The sequence below is a fragment of the Platalea leucorodia genome (assembly GCF_965183815.1).
Source record: "Platalea leucorodia genome assembly, chromosome: Z".
Lineage (NCBI taxonomy): Eukaryota > Metazoa > Chordata > Aves > Pelecaniformes > Threskiornithidae > Platalea > Platalea leucorodia.
In genome coordinates, this window is record NC_138858.1 from 18,342,683 (window position 1) to 18,356,577 (window position 13,895).

Genomic DNA, 13,895 nt, shown 5'->3' on the forward strand with positions numbered 1-13,895 from the left:
CAGTATTCTGAAATTTCTCCTAGAGGGAAATCCAGTGACGGTTTCTGTAATGAGGACAGAGGAATCATACTTCTGTGCCTTTCTCAAGGAGAAGGGGACTACCCAGTCACTGCTTCAAGAAAAGGAGAAATCACAGTGCACAACTACAAAATTAAAGCTTTGATGGAGAACACATGTTCCATACTTTGTCTAGGGGATCAGGTTGCCTGAACTGGGCTCTTTTGGAGCACTGACGTTCTCCCTATACCACCACAACAAGGACAGAGAACGTGGTTTCTGAACTGCTCTAGATGTGAGGGAGCTCTAGATATAAGGGTGCAGAAGGATCTGAGAGATAATTCCAGTTCTGGTAGGGAAGGAATACTGTTTTTAAAGCTATTTGTCTCTCATATCACAATTTAGGCAGCATAGGTCAGAAGACTGTAAGTACAGCACCTCAGGGAGAATTATATTGTTTTAATGGAAGGTAAAAACTTTTTTTTAAAATGAATTTAAAAAGAGGGGGAGAATTGTACTGGTAATGAACAGAGTGCTTTTTAGAGGAAAGACCATCTGGTAGTGAGAAGAATGACACTGTATTTTACTTACATAGTTCTTCTTTGGCAATGTGACCACAGAAACTGTTCCAGAAACAAGAAGCAGATTACGTGATGAGAGTTCAGGTCTCCCTCTGAGAAAAGGTCTCAAGTCTAGGAGGAATCTTCTTTAGATAATTCAGCTAAAATGAATCTTTCAGACTTTTGAAATTCATTCATCTTGATTCAAGTACTCCATTCTGTCAAGGATTTAATAGGCATTTTTAACAATATTTAAGACTGAAACACAATTTTGTTTCTAATATCTATTTTCAGTTCCCTCTTAATTAATTTAATTCCTCTCTGAAATAAAGTAATCTTGGGTGAAATAGTTCAGCCTTAGTTTATGCATAAAAAAACCCTATCCCATGTTTCAAAAAGATTTTTATTTATTATTTATTTCCTCATAAGCTAAAAGCAAGCAACCTCATCCCACCTCAGAGGTAGTTTTCAAGGCATGAATAGGTAGCTCCGTAACTTGCATCAGTTCTTAGGTACAAATGTACTTGGTTTACATATTCTGTTCAGTGTTCTGTTTAAAAATAACTCAAAAAACAAGTATTTCATGAATAACAGTAGAACTTTCAGGATTTTTTTAAATCATTACTTAGGATATGGGATACATATGCCGGAAATTGCACTATTTATTTTTACACTACATACCACTCAAGTTCAAGTATTAGAGATAAGAATAAATAAACTAATTTAAAATAAAATCCCATGTGTCACTGAAAAGTTTTTATTACCATAGGCTTGGAATTGTCTCAGACTCCAGACAACTATATTTCAAATATTCACACAGTTTGTCATATCGAAACAGTGTTCTTTTTCAGTTCTTCTTCAATCTTAAGGTTTGTAGATCTCCATAAAATCAAGCCAAATCTAATGTTTATATTTCTAAATAAAAGGGGTTGCAGTTCAACTATATTTTTTAATATTTACTATTTTTGAGGATATTTTCTCAAGGTGTAAGCTGAAAAGGATACAGTCAAAATTCAGTTCCAAACATTAATGTACATTTCTGTGTCAATATTTCAATACTTCAATCATGCAGTTATGTTAAGCTTTTAAGAGATTTAATCTAAAGCTGTAACTTTATCACATTCTGTTGTTAACAAACTTAATTATTACTTCTTCTTTAGTTAACTATCCAGAATGTGAGTTTTTCAGTATGTGCTTGCATAAAAGTGTGCTAACATCTCTTCACCCTAAAAATGTCAAAATGCTACTTGTTTTATTAAATGTAAAGCTTTTCCTGCGCAAATCGTCTGTCCTTTTGACATGTCCTTCTGTTTCTATGTACGATATGAAAGCACTACAAGGATCCATTAAAACAAAGCATACCGTTTTTTAGAGTTTGGTGAATGCAGAGATGAAAAACCTCCTATCATACCCAGTTGGACACTTCAAGGTTCACCGAGTAGCAAATGTTGTTCTCATCTGTTTTGTGATAGCTCAAAAGCAAATTCTGATTTACTTGGTCTGAACTTGAACTTTTAGTTATAAAATAAGTGGAAGATAAAATGCAGCCACATACTGAAGCTTTTGTTAAACAAAGCCAGAAAGGCTTTATTAAAGAACTGTTTCCCAAATATCTTTTGTTAAAACCAAACAGCCTTTCAGTGAAGAAATTTTTCCTTTTCAAACTTTAGTAGCACTTTTTGCATCAGAATTTACTATTTAAAAAATGTTATCAACCAAAATGACAAATTATGTCAAATGATGCTAGGGCATGCAATCATCACAATGTTTTGCTTTTAGCCCTGTCTGTATCTAATGTTTATCTTTTGGTATCTCCCTGTTGGCTTTTTGTGTTCCAGCCGACACATGCTGCCATCCATATGTAGTAGCCAGGTGGTGGCCCTGAAGATTTACTAAATGTGGTTGCTGTTCTCTGTCATTCTCCCCTGGGCTGTGATATGTTAGGTACCTGAGACCCATCTAAACAATTTGCTACTCATGGCTGGGAAGGAGCTTTGGAAAAAATTCCCTGTACTCTTTTTTCCTCTTTTTCCCTCTTTTTCCATAGCGTACAATGAGGTGTTAGCTATCTTTTACTTGCATTCAGTCCTGGTAGAGCAGGACAGTACTGGTAATATAACTAAAATCCTTACTTGTGAGATTTCAAACCCAATTCCCAGAGCAGAAGGCTTAGATAACGTCTGGTGTCCATCCAAAATGAAATGAATCTCCTAAACTTTTGGATAGTTTTGTTCATTGTGAATATAAATGTAGTCAACCAGTTAATATCCTACTTAAACAAAGTTTACTTAATAAAAAAAAGCTTTAATTATATACAGCTGTATACCATTAATATTCTTAGACAGACCTTTCTGCATACAGGAAGATATAAAGTAAATGAACAAGACATGACCTAAGATGATACATAACTGTTTCCTTAGTTCCAAAAATGCATTTATTGATTTTGTTTTCACCATGGTCAGAATAATACAAACATTTGTCAGCTGCATCCTTTAGCACTCAGCCCAGGCAGAACTATTAAAAGTTACCCTTATAGATTCCACCACAAATAAAATATTGTTGCAGTATATACCATTACATCCCTTCTTTAGATATACAAATAAATATAATCTTCACAGAGTAGCGTTAGCAGTGTTCGGATACTTCAGTTGCTATTGGCAACAACAGGGATGATAATACTTTTGGGATGAATTATGTATTAATTGTTTTGTTGAAAAAAAGGAGATGAACTTTATTTATGGCTGGGTTTCTCTAAAAGGGTTACAAGGGTTGCTCTTTTATTGTGCACACCAGGTTTTCAAATCAATATTTATACATTTTCCCCAATGCTAATGCAACCCTATCCATTTGTTAAAATAAACAATAAAACCTGACCTATTTACAGAGCTCTATGTATGTTATACCAGCTACTCTATAAACATCACTGTAGAGAATTAACGCTGTGGATTCAGCAGCATAATTTATCAAATATGCTATCTGAAAATTAAAGGCCCTGTTCTATGGTCATATATGTAACTCTGTGAAGTGATGTGGAGGTCTGCATGAAAATGGGTTACAGGACTGTACAGGATAATTGCTGTCCACAGAAATTTGGAAACTTATTGGAAGCTTGAAAATCCAGAGTTAAGTTCAAGGATCAGACCAGATTCTTTTCTAATGTCCAGAAAAAGTAGCCGTTTTCAATCCACATTTATACCTTCTGCAGATGTAATTAATGCCTGTGAGAATATATCTTCATTCTAAATTGCTAGATTTCTTAATACTCTTCCCATCACTCCTCAACTTTGACCCTACAGAATCACTGCCTACTGAAAGGAGAGGGTATTTTAGCCTACATGGCTCATTCATCTTTAAATCTTTGCTTCGATCTTCTTTTCTTTTTAAAACCAAGACTGCTGACAACTGCACTGAGTGTTAGTTGAGTGAGTAGCCTTAATTTATCATATTAGAATCTGAGCCCCAACCGCCAACCTCATTTCACCTCAGACCTTTTCCCCACATTTATTAAAAATGATTTATGTCCCTCTCAGACAATTTGCATAGATAAGATATGTTAAGTGTATAAGTGCGACGGATTCTATATTCAATACACCCATATCACAGTTTTCACTATCTCATAATATTAAAAATTAATTTTAGGTATATAATGAGAAAAGTGCTTATGTTAGAAGTAAGAACAAACTGTAAGTAGCTGTATTGGGAAATTCCATTTTGCACAATGTGAGAATATGCAGACATATAACAAGTGAGATTATCTGATTCTTTTGTCATGTCTTGGTGCAAAATAAGAGCAATTGCACTGACCACAACTAAATCTAGAGCAGATTTTTCTTGATATATTTGAAATGATAGACTCAAGGCTTGAAAATTAATTTCCAAGAACAGATATAACTTTGGAAATAACTACATATCTGTCTCATAGGCCATGTATTTAGTATCTCCTTATCCTTAAAGAAAGTTTAAATATGTATTTTAAAAAAATTCAGCTGTTCATTATTGCACCAATAAAGCATATATGGTCATATTCTTCTTTGTTGGAATTTATGGGAGCCTCGTTCCAACATGGAGTGTTGACCTATATTCTGCAGGGATTTTCTCTAAGGAAGGTAAAACTGGTAGCTGAAACATACTGGCAAAAAAACATAAGCAGAGGTTTAAGGTCAAAAGACATCAGAATAGACAAGACTCAGCTTCATCCCACCTAATTTTAGTTGCTGCAAGTTGGTCTAAGGTAGTTCTCCAGCTTTTTTCAGTCACCATAGAAATCAGTATGCCTGGACAGAGGTTCATCTTTCATTACATCAGTGTCAAGATACATGGACAGATTGCCCTTTGGATGCTTGAGTCTCTCCACTGACTGTCAAAGAGCACAAACAGATATTTTATACTTGTTATATTAGTTTAAGATAACTGAAACTAGGTGATGAATCCAGCCCTGACCCTGACCTCTTGCATACTGAAAGCTCTGGAGCTTTACACACTTACTATTCCAATATAGGGAATTATTCTTTTAGTGAGGTAGCACTAACCAGCAACTTATGGCTGAACTGAAGATGACTTGTCAAACATACAATATTTCCATTATAAAACTCCAAGCCTATAAGTAAAGACTTGACTGATCTCATCTAAGGACCAGGTGCAGTTCTTAGGTGGACACACAGAGCTCCCTGCAAGCCTAGAAGTAGCTGCCTGCTCCACATGAGAAATGGCACAAGCAGCCCCCAGTCCTGCAACAGCATCATAATTTATGGACTAAACTAGTAGCAGACTGGCATGGGCAGATGCAAGATAGGACTGATGTTGAAGAAGCAGATGTTTAAAGATATTGAACCTTTCCATTCCTTTGATAAACAATAGCCGCTGACAAGGATTTAATGAAGATCAAATGGTTTTGATATGTACATAAGCACAGTCTCCCTTATAAGTGAAAAAAAATTATTTGTTTGCTTTTTCTTCTTGAATATCAAATACAGTACTTAAGAAAAGACCACTATCCTCAGATAGAACTATTTTTATTGTTAGCATTTAAGAAATATGAGGAGAATAAACAACAAAACGAAGCTTTAAGAATCCCTTTAGTTCTCATTGCTCTCGTTGTGTTTACTTTTTTTTTTTTAAAGATAGCATTCAACCTTCTGGCTAAAGTTAAATTTAAAGATGCATTTAAGATTAGTTTTTAGGAAAGTAAAGTGCTTAACTTATTTGAACTGGTTGCTGATAACAATCCCTTCAATATCACTTAGTATGCACTCTAAGCACTTGATGGGTAGGAGAAGATACAAGTGCTCCCTCACTATACCAAGAGTCTGGGTGTGTTCTGATGCTGCTGTCCCACATGCTACAGTTGACAAGATCCCTGTATTATCTGTTCTGTAAGTGGAGCACTCACACTTATCATTGCAGGAGCTGTCACTGTTGCTTTCCCCCATATCATATTTAAGGAGATAAGATATCCTCTTCTTTCCCCAATTTAAATGTGGAATTAAACAGTTATTTGTATTCACAACTGACATAGATGAAATAGAGAAAGATAAAAAGATTTGTAATGTTTGCTACCAGAACCTCAGTGATTTGCTGTGCATTTACAATATCATCAGGTTTTATATACTTAGGTATGAAGCATATATATATATATATATATATATATATATATATGCCATTAGCCAAATTTGGAACAGATAATTTCTTTCCATAATCAAAAAACTGCAAAAAAATATGTACATGGAAGAAAAGAATCACAAGATCCAGCAGTCTTTACACTTTTGATGATGTGAATTCTCTAGCTACAGAAAATGGAAATTTACATAGCTAGTTAAGAAATATTTAATAATATCATTCTCAGAAATGTTTCTGACAAACAAATGAAGAAGAGAAAATGAAAGGGTAGCGTTGTCTGTATTATTCAGGACTTTCTATTATGCTTACAGTCCTTGCTGGTCTATTCCAAGCATTTGAATTAACACAGAAACACAGGTGTGTCTAGGCAAATGAAATTAAGTATAAAACAATCTCAGAAATGAAACACTCTGTCTCTTACAGTTCCTCTAAAGGCCATTATAAAGCACACTTGTCTGAAATGTTATTTAGCTATCTGAAATATTTTTGTATCAATGGAATTACTAAAAAATTAGAAAGGTAGCAAGTCATTCCTTGCAAGTTCAGAGAGTTCATTATTTTTGCTGTATCTGATAATTTTTGTGAAAGTTTTGACTGTATGAATAGTTTGGGGTTGGTCATTACTCAGTATTCCAGCTTTTCTTTGAGTTTTTTTGCACCTTTTATTTTCCTTGTCTTTCTCTTCCCCCCCCGCCTCATTTCAAGTGGCTTTTATTTCTTTAATATGTTTTGTCACTGATAAAATGGAAAGTCTTTGTTTCTTGAAAAGCTAGTAGGGTCAGAATAATGCAAAACTAAATGTAAAAAAGACCATCCAATTTATCTAAAAATTTGAAAACTATCAGAAATTTAAAATTTTGGGCCAAAAGTCTATTTTTTTAATATCTATTATTTTTTCTCTTCAATATGTGGACATGATTTTTTAGACACTATTCTATTTTTTCATAAGAATTGTCACACCATATCAGAATTAATAGTTAAAAGTATTAGAAAAAAAATTTCCTCATCAATTATTTTAAGTGTGTAAATTGTATCTCATTGCTTACAGATATGAATATAAAGATGGTAACTGAAAACAGGAAATAATTTACTGTAGATTAACTTAAAATTAATATTGACCTTGTTTTAGATATCAAAACAGGCAGTTCTAAGTATTTATTCAGGTTCCCTCTACAGATATGAAAGGCCATGCAATCTGCCCTATGTACAGATGAGAAAGCACATGAAGCTGAGCACGGGTGGGTTTTACACTGGAGATAACCAGAGGAAAACCAGCACATGGCTCCACACGCTGCCCCTCTGTGAGACTTGGACTGCTTGCACTGTGCCACATATGCCTCCAGTACCAAAATGCCAGTGGGTGTGCAGCCACAGCTGTGCCCATGGCAAGCTCCCTCAGTACAGTTCAAGGGATTTGAAGTTAACGTTGACTTGGCATTAACTGTATAGCTATCTAAAGTCCCACAGCTTTGGAAAGGGAATGCATCATCTAGGATGGCTGGCTGTAACTATTCCCTATTTGCCTCTCCATCCTCTTTTGCAGTGGATTGCTAACCCTTGCAGTGGTACAAAGGAGCAGGTGGCAGCTATCTAATGCCTTGCTATGAAGGCACATGGATTCATTTCTCCTGCATGCAGACACCCCAGGGTCTTCTGTCTTTAACACAGGCCCATCTGCTGCTCTCCACTGCACGTGCTGAAGAGGATACTAGTACTTAAGGAAATGGGTAGTAAAACCATGACACACATACCTGGGACCAAAATGTCAGCTGATGTAAACCATTTGAAGGTAAGGGGACTGTGCTCTTTCTCAACATTTTTAGGGTCTGTCCCAGGTTATGAATGTGGTTTTAAACTATGCTAGAAATGGAAGGATTTTAAAAAATTATTTAATTGGTGTTTTGATGGTTTTCTTGGAGATGTATTGTATGTGAGAGTGTTATGCTGTATCACTGAACTCATTACACCCTCTCTGAAGCTTCAGTTTCTTGCTCCAATTAAAGTATAAACTCTGTGTATTTCTCCTTCTGTACCCGACTAAACCAAAATAGACTAATGAAATGGAGGAGAAATCTGCCATGTGTGCTTCAAATGTGGTACTATGAAATCAGAAAGACTGCACTTCAGCTAATATATTATAGTGCTACTTTGCTTTAGATCAGTTTAGGCTTAAATAATTCAAGACAGAAAACAAAGACCAGTATTTAAGTCAGTTCCTCTAATCTTCCAGGTCATGATACTGCACTGGTGAAGTTGAACACTGATTTTATGTGGTCATGGGTCTGGTCTCTAGAAAACAAGCTTGTTGTGAAGACTTCATCTCCTTGACAATCTCCATGATGTCCAAAGAACAGATCTGTGGGAAGAACCACATGCTCTTTGCCACCTGTGAAAAGGCAAATAACAAAGTGTGTGTGTCTGTGTGTTTGTACATGAATGTGAAAGTACCAAATCCCATATAATTTCAGCAAATAGAAATGAGGTTTGTCTACTTTCTTGACTTTTTTTAATAACACTAAGCTGAGCTGATGACGCTCCTCTAGAAGTTCTGAAGGTCACAAATTCATCCTTGGTATCATCTGTTTTCTAGAAAAAAAGGTAGAAACAAACATTACCGTATAGTGACTATTAGGTTTTCCATAATAGAAAACTTCTCGAGCTTCTCTGTTGGTATCTATATTTTTGATTAATATTTTTCCATTTCTTTCATCTAGACATTTATTGCATTTGAGTTTATCTTTTTCCTTCCTTTCTTTCTTCTTTTTCCATTGGAGGAATAATTGCAGTTCTTTTCAAATCTCCTAGGAAATTTTTCAGCTATGTAAAGTTATAACAAGATGTGACATCCAGTCCTAGCTAATCAGTGTTCAACACAGACCCACTACTGCAGTGCAGGGGGTGGCACTTTCAATTTGCCCGTGACACTGACCAGGTTTTTAAGGAACAGTGAGTGAAGGGAGAAAATAGCATAAAAATGCTTAGATTTTTATAGAAAAGGTATAACTTTGTAAGGAAACGCTATCATAAATTCCAAAAAAGTATATCTTAATGATACACTTAGAGTAAATCATTTGCCTTGAGAGACAGGAGGTCTCTGGTGACCTGTATGGCAGCCACAAGAGACTACCAGGCTAGCTACTTTCAGCTAAATGTACTCTCATATTAATATTTTAAAATGCCATAATGCCTCTCTGAAAACCTCAGAGGACAGATACATCAATTTGCGAGGTCTTCACTTCAGGAAATAGAAACAGGGATAATCTGCCATTAAAAGAAATAGTTCATTATGTCTGCTTCTTGGGAGCACATAAACTATGTCCCTCACATACTTATGTTGCAAATCCTCGCTTTAATGTGAAGGGAAACACCATGCCCCAGAGCTTTATTGTCCCACTGTTTATTAGTACAAAAAGGTTTGTTGTGGTATGAAATCTTAAGCTTGTTGCAGTAATCAATCAGCTTCAGAGTCTCTTCCTTGAGCCAGAATCATTACAAATAAATCAATTAAACATAAAGTTTCTATTTTCAGGATCGCAATACAGAAAACCAGCAGTGCATCATAGTTAGAGAAAGGGATTTTACTAGGTTGGGGCTTTTAATACAAGACCCCCCTTTTTTTTTTTTTATTGTAAAGGGTAAGAGAATTTTTTTTCCAGTTAAATCCAGAGTATTCCTCTTTTAATGCCTATTTCAACATGAGAAATTTATATATTTATGAGGAAAATAAAGACTACTGCTTCACACTTCTCTATCTGTAGAAAGGAATAAGAAATTAATTTGCATTGTTTTGGCCGTTAAGGACACAACATCAGAGAGGAATGCTGCAAAATGGAATGTGTGTGTAAAACCAATTTTCATTTTATTGGTTTATCTGCTGGGGGAGGTACCAGATAGTAGGACATATATGGATTTCTTTTCCTTGAGAATTTCTGCCTTATCGTTGTTTAAATATGTTCCTGAGGTTTCCCATAGTATTAAACACATGTCAACAACGACATCAGTAGAATAAACTATTCTATTCTGTTCTATTCTAATTTATTCTATTTACCAATTTAACAATATTGTCACCTTTCTTCAATGGGTGAACTGGCTACTCACTATAATATTTTGTTTAGCCGGATTTTAATTTATTTTCTGGGAAAGGAATGGATGCATGGCTCTTTAAACACACACACATACTGCTTATGCTTATTTTTGTCAATGACATGTCAAAGACCGAGCCTTTTTGTCTTGATATAGGAGGTGATGCTGAGATCTGTGATGATCTTAAGTTTCAAATTTATATCATTGTATACCTAGTGCTTATTGCAAAAGACTTCTGACATATATTCTACATGTCAGTGTTCTGGGGAAAAAAAAGATGGTTTTAAGTGAAATAGAGCTGCTGCCTTTAAGCCCCTGCTTCTGCTGTACAGGTTGGAAGCTAAATGGTAAAGGAGGCAGAGAAATACAGCAGAGAAAGGATGGTCTTTGATGGAAACACTCCCCTGGATAACTACATCCAGTTGCTATTGCTGGCACATAGCTGTACTGTGGATGAAGCAGGCACATGGACATATATGGCTGCTGGGCATAGTCTTGTTTTTCTGTGTACACAACCTGAGATTTTCTAGGTAGAGCCTCAGATCTGATTTATAACAATGATGAGAGATTACAACAGAACTGAAAACAAAACAGTGCTCCAAGAACCAGGCTTGCTGAATCAGGTGTCTAAATAAATCGATCGTTTTTGTTTGATTTCTCTTGCAGTTTAAACTCAATTTTGACAATTTTCCCCTTGAACAAATTCAAAACAAATATTTTGTTTTGGCTTAGCTCAAACAAAATTGGCACCTTTATTTACTGAACTGATGCCAAACATTTTGTTCCAATAAAACAGCCAGCTGTATTTTTTGTCTGAGCACATAGTGTTGAGGAAATCCTAGCCTGAGTTTACCAGCTCAGTTCCTTGAAGAGTTATATCTTCCATTGCAAAAATCAGTTTTCTCCCGAATAATGATGCATTATTAGCTCACATCACTGCTGGTGCATCATAGGAGACAATTTTTGACTCAAGGGCAAAAGTGATAAACTGATTCAACTGCAGCATTCGTTCATTGCACTTAACAGCTGTCCTTAGTTTTGAACAATAATCACCCTTACCTTCTAAAGGTAATTTTTAAGCTTACATAAATCTGAATCATTTTCTAGTAGTGTTAATATCTTTTATTGGCTATAGGTGGAGATCAGGATGTGTAAATTATTCAGTCAAACTGCTCAGTTAATTGCTAGTGTTATGTGGAATGAATCAAGATTGGAGAAACAGATCCCGAAGTTCTTAATTTTTTACTTTGTCTCCAATCAAATCCCCAGCTGAATTGCATTCTGCCTGTAACAAAATAAAAACTCTTGTTACCAATATCACCTGGATGGTCAGACATGGATGATATCCATTCAAACTCCGTCTGTGGCATTCTTACCTTTTTATCTTACACACACATATTTCAGAGAGAGAGAGAAGAGCTTATTCACTCTAAGTGAATTCTGAGACCATATATTCTTGTGGGAAGGGAGAAAAACTGTTTAGGTTGTGTAAGTATAACCTTGCAAATATATACTATTGCTTGTATGGAAAAAAAAATCCTGTATGAAAAGCAAAAAACATATTCCTCTTCTCCTTTAGTCCTGAGGAAGAATTATCAGAGAAAATCAGTATATTTCTAATGATGGAGCTCATCATCCCTGCAGAATTCAGTATCAAGAATCATAGCAGTGCAAGCTACTGGTCTTAGTCTGCTGGAAAGGAGGATTTCCTAGAGCCAGCAAATGATGTCCAAATGGATGAATTTTTATGTCCAGTGGAATCTCTCCACAGAGGATCAAGTTCATGTCCTGCTATCTTACATAGAAAGATAGAATCGTTTAGGTTGGAAAAGACCTTTAAGATCATCAAGTCTGACGATTAACACATGTTGGAACAAGATCTCCAGAGTCGCTCCATACTTGGAGTTTTCAAGGCCAGACTAGGCAAAGCTTTAAACGACCTGGTCTGAATTCAGTACTGACCCTGCTTTAGGCAAGAGGTGGGACCAGAAGTCCTCCCAAGGTCCCTTCCAGCCAGAAAGTTTTGGTGATTTTACAGTTCTAGCACCTGCCTCAAAAGAAACCCCACAAAGACATCCAGGGGTATTCCAGGAATCCTACATGGAGTACCTGCCTGAATTTCTTTTTAAAGTGCTGTTTTGCTGCTCTTGGCAAGGTAGTGCAGTCTAATGTGAATAAAAAGATTGCTATCAATTAGCTCAATCAATCAATTAATTAATCAGTTCTGCAATGATGAAGAGTAGAAACAAAGAAAGATGAGGCAATACTTGTGCAAAACATATGTGCCACGTAAAGAACAAAAAATATTTAATCTTCTTAGAGCTACCACCATTTATCAGTTTACCTAGTCATATATCCATGATAACAATGCTTGTAAAATGGCAGTGCTGTAAATAGCTGGCCCCAGAGGGCTTTCTAGGCTAGTGACGCCAAAGAATTAATTTGCACAGAGATATGAAATTTAAGTTTTGTTCCAAGGCAAAAGGAGAATAAAAGAACATATTGGGAAATCTCTGTGAAAGGAACCAGCATCAGCAAAACTATCTTTCCTATTGAAAAACAAAACAAGCTAAAACCCTTCAGTAATATCCACTGGTTCCTTGATACATAATACACTGTGCATATGGTGAAATGTCAAAGTGCTCTTCCAGACCCACAAAAGAAACAAAGGTACAGAAAACCCACTTAATATAACACTAATACTTCCAGAGGGGTGGCACTAATTCTGTCACTCTATTCAGAGAAAAGTATGAAGCATTCAGCTACATTTTCTTTTGAGTTACCAGATGGTCCTCTAGGAGAGAAAAAATATCCTCTACGAATTGGTAGCGTACTTGCTCTATTTGCTTACCTCTCTGAGATAAGGTTGCATCAGAATCTCTAATTGTTATAAAACACCTGCTCTGATAATAAACAAAATAAGTTAGGGATAGAAAGAAAATTGTCTTGTGATCATGTTAGAAAGCTTGTTGAATATGCTTTATCTGAATGCTTGAAAGGCTTCCAAAGATGTATCACCTTTGGAATGTCAGATCTTCTGACCCCATCACTACAAAAAATCGTGTCTATGCAATGAGATAATGTTTACCTTTCAGGGCCAAGTATTTTACTTATTAATAAGAAACATTGTATCTGCACCCACAGACTGTACTTAACTGTCATTTTGCTTAAGCTAAGAAATGTAGTATATTTACAAGCTGGAAACTCCTATTTCCAGAGATCTGCAGTATATATCTTTTTCATGTGTCTATGAACTAAGATCCATATGTCTAAAATAAATGCTTATTTCTTAAAGATGATTTTGACTTTGCTGATGAAAAATTGCCAATCTTCTCAGAACTCTCTGAGAACTGCCCATAGATGAATGTTAATTTAGCCAAATTCGAAGCTGAAATTATTGCCTTCACTGATTGTTATAGCAAAACCTCTATGTTTTCATGTTTTCAGATCCAGAAGATATGGCTTTTGGCTATGTACACTTCCATCAAACACAATTTAACCCTGGATCATTGAATGGTAGAACATTAGATTAAATAACATTTCTGCTCCTTCAGGTCTTGCCTGTGAAGATAGTATCTCTCTAACTTTGCTGCATACATTTTACCACTTTTGATGATATGGATTTTAAGTGCACTACAG